Below are 3896 nucleotides of genomic sequence, written 5' to 3'. Positions count from 1 at the left end.
GATTTCACACACTTACAGTTTCCTGTTCAGTATTGAGTTGGTGTGAAGTAACGTTTTTCCTCAGATATGTGCTTGAAGGACTAAGGAAATAATTAGTACAGTAGTATTTTAATTTAGTTTCTCTTTCAGCTACTGTCAGGTTAATGTGGCCTGAACATGACTTTTTAGTTGATCAAATGTTGATAAAGGAATTTATCTTGTGATCTGTTTTTTAATTATTATTTTAATATTATATACATTATATTATTAGTCAATTGTCAGTTAACTACACAAAATATAAATTAAACCAATCAGAATCAATGTAACACAAATATTGAGCTGTTTTTCTCAGAATCTGAATTGAACTGCAATTGAATATTTGCTAAGCCCTTATTTGGAACGATTGATTGCACTTCTTGAGAAGAAGAAATAGGAAATGAAAATTCTGAATTTAATTAAAGTGCAAACTGTTGCAAAAATGTGTTACATTGACCTTTGTTTTGTTAGCACAGAACTCTGGGCAAGGCACCATGATTATGTAAGCAGGCAATCTAACTGAAACGGCTGTTTCATATCAAATCAGGGAAGAGGAAGGGAGGAGGTCAGATTGTTGGATGTACTTGAACTTGACAAATCTGACTGAGGTTCAGTTCCCAAAATTATGCGCAGAAGCTCTCTGTACTATTTAAATTTTAAATTTTAAATGCACATTAATGCAGATTAAAACCACAGTTATATAAACCTAACTTTTTCCTTAACCTGGACTTTTATTTGATATAACTTAGTATTATAGTGAGAACGTCTTTTAAAAGTAGTAGTACTGAACTGTGTGACTTCACTGACGTCTGACTAATCGCGACTGTAACAAGTTCACAGATTGTGATCTGATGGTACGCAGTTACTTTAAATTAGACGTTTTTAATTTTGTCATTCCCTCAAATACCCGTGTATGACATAATTTGTTTGCAGACTATTAAATAATACTCTCAAATTCTTTCAACTTCCTAATTTTTTCTGTTGAGGGCGGCAATATACTTTCACCAAGGGTTTTTTAAGATAACACAATGTTGTGCTGAATAGCCAAAACCCCAAATATATCTCCTTATCTGAGTCCAAGATTAAAATGTACATTTACATGCATAACTATGTTTTTATTAGTGTATAATCACCCGAATATAGGAATGGTTATATTTTTGTTACCTTAGAATGAGCCGTTTTTATCTACAGGCGCTGAGTCGCCTTCCATAGAGTCCCCCATGTTGAACCACTATGTCTCGACAGTAGCCCAGAATGGACAAACCAAACACTGGTCTTACAAAGGACCTGTGAAGTGTGTAGGAGAAACTATGTCAGATTGATTCACAAAAGTAAAACATTTTGTCCTCAAAGTTGATGTGTTAGAAGCAGAATAATGGTCAGTGTGAAGATTTGAGCGACTATGACAAGGGCCAAATTGTGATGTCTAGACGACTGGGTCAGAGCATCTCCAAAACTGCAGCTCTTGTGGGATGTTCCTGGTCTGCAGTGGTCAGTATATCACAGTTTGTTGCATATGGGGCTGCTTAGCCCTGCATAGGACCCAAGGTTTCCCAGCACATCACCCAAAGCATCACACTCACAATGAGAATGAGCTGTGAAGTGTGTAGGAGAAACTATGTTGGTCCATATCTACAGCCAGTGTTTGGTTTGTCCATTCTGGGCTACTGTAGAAACATATCAGTTCAACTCCACTCCATGGAAAATTTACTCATTCTAAAGAAATTAAAACACAGATTCCTATATTCAGTTGATTATACACTAATAAAAACATATCTATGAATATTATATTCAATTGCTGCCAGTAGGTCTTCCTAAAACACATTGGAGCTGGGAGAGGATGATTTAAGCGATTGCAAATGGCCAATTAAAGGGAATAACTTATCATACTTTTCCCAAGTCACCAATCTGCCTGTTTGAGCTACATTTGGGGGTACTGAAGACCTGAGGTAGTGACGGAGAACTGAAGCCAAATAAGGAATAATGTGTTAGGTGTCAAATGCATTTTGTGCCATTTCATGTCAACTTGGGCCCCTACTGCATTGTCTGTATCAGCTATCCGGTGGATAAATAAAGTTGTGCACCCATTTGTTTCACAAAGACACACGTGATGTGTATTTAAGAGCTTAGTCAGGGTCAGGGTTAGCACCATAGAGCTCACTTTATTATGTTATTATGCCCTTCCAGTGGAGTAAGGGCACATCATGTTTTGTCCACTGGAAGGCCACCCTAGAGCAGTGGTTTTTAACCTTTCTGGTGTCAAGGACCCCCACATGGATAAACATTAGGCTGCAGACCTGTATTTGATAAGATGTAGTCTCAGGGATCTCTGTCTGATAAGATTTATACTGTACTGTTAATCTGACACTAAACGGTTATTGTATATTGACCCTTGTAACATCCATTTTAAAGCCTGATTAAGTTGATTAACTGGAAACATAATTATTTAATAAAAAAATATGCATGTACCTTAAACTTTTAGTGTCCTCTTTTGACCCACTAGAACCAGGTTCAAAACCTGATCCCAGCAGATTTTGTATTTACTGTATATGACTGAGCTTATCTAAATTTAATCTAATATACATATTATTTTCATAAACGGGAACTGCAGTCTAATTTTAGGGCAGATATGAGTCCCCCCAATTAATTACTTACCAGAAAAGGATGTGGTCATGAACCTCCAAGGCAAATACAGAAGTACAGCTCAGCAGCTCAGCGCAAGTTTGGTTCTTGGTACTCTCCAGTATCCTGCAGAGTATTTTCTGTTCCTGATTCTGATCAGGTTGAACCCAAACTGTTGCAATTATAGTAAGTCTGCACTGGACCAAATGTCCATGAATCTGCTTTTGAGTTGTCTGCAGTAGTTGCCGTTCTTAGAGCTCTTCTATCATGTGCTGATGCTGCATCTAGATAAAATTAAAGTAGCTCAAGGAACCTTCATTTTGTGTCGATTCTAGCGGCCTCTGTGGGGAAAAGCAGTAGCGTTTTCAACATCGTTACCACCGGAATCTGACCCGGTGACAGGTATTAAAAATAACTATATAGAAGTTTTTGTTTTTTTCTCTCTTAAACATGATACTTTAGAATCTCAACCAGCAACCAGACTGTAGCACCTGGAGGTAAAATGCAGTTCAGCAGTTCAGGTCAGCGACCCTCTGGGAAAATGTATAGCATCAATAATTCTCAGATTCAGTCAGAGGGATTAGTTACTGTTAAGCAGTTTGTAGAGTAGGGTACTGAAGAGTATTCATCAAGGCAATCAGACCCATAAAACCACCTTCAGTCACATATTTAGTCATTTAAAATGCTACATTGCATTCTGCTCTGTTCATTTGTTGCCACATCTGGTTGGTCATTATGTGGTTGTCTTCATGCTGGAACTGGCATAAAATCCTTAATAATTCACATCTGATGTTGGTTTATTTTAACCATGATCTTTCCCTGTTTCCCATGTTAGCAAATTAGTTTCAGCCTTAACAATAAAAGTGTTTTATAATTTCCTGTACTTATTGTAAGGCACAGACAAACCTCCTGCTGATGAGGGCTGCAGATCAGAAAATACTCATTTGGGTTGTTTTGGAAGGCAATGACAGACTGCTAGTGTTGTCATTTATGTAATCCGTAATGAGAATTCATTTTTATTTCTAAAAGTGCTAACATATCAGATTTGTGGGATAATAATATATAAATATCTAAAAAGCAAAAAAAACAAAACACTAATACCTTTTGCCGTATAAAGGTTATTTAGGAGAAACCCCCGGAAAAAAAGCAAGCCACAATTTCCATATTTCATGTGTCAAGACAGGAAAAATAAGGAGTGTTTCCTACACACACTTCCGTATTTGCCTCTTTATAAACCCGGACTCTACTCCATTCACTCT

The sequence above is a fragment of the Morone saxatilis genome, unplaced genomic scaffold (assembly GCF_004916995.1).
Source record: "Morone saxatilis isolate NCDOM2014 unplaced genomic scaffold, NCSU_SB_2.0 Contig16, whole genome shotgun sequence".
Classification (NCBI taxonomy): domain Eukaryota; kingdom Metazoa; phylum Chordata; class Actinopteri; family Moronidae; genus Morone; species Morone saxatilis.
Note: the sequence above shows the minus strand (reverse complement) of the source record.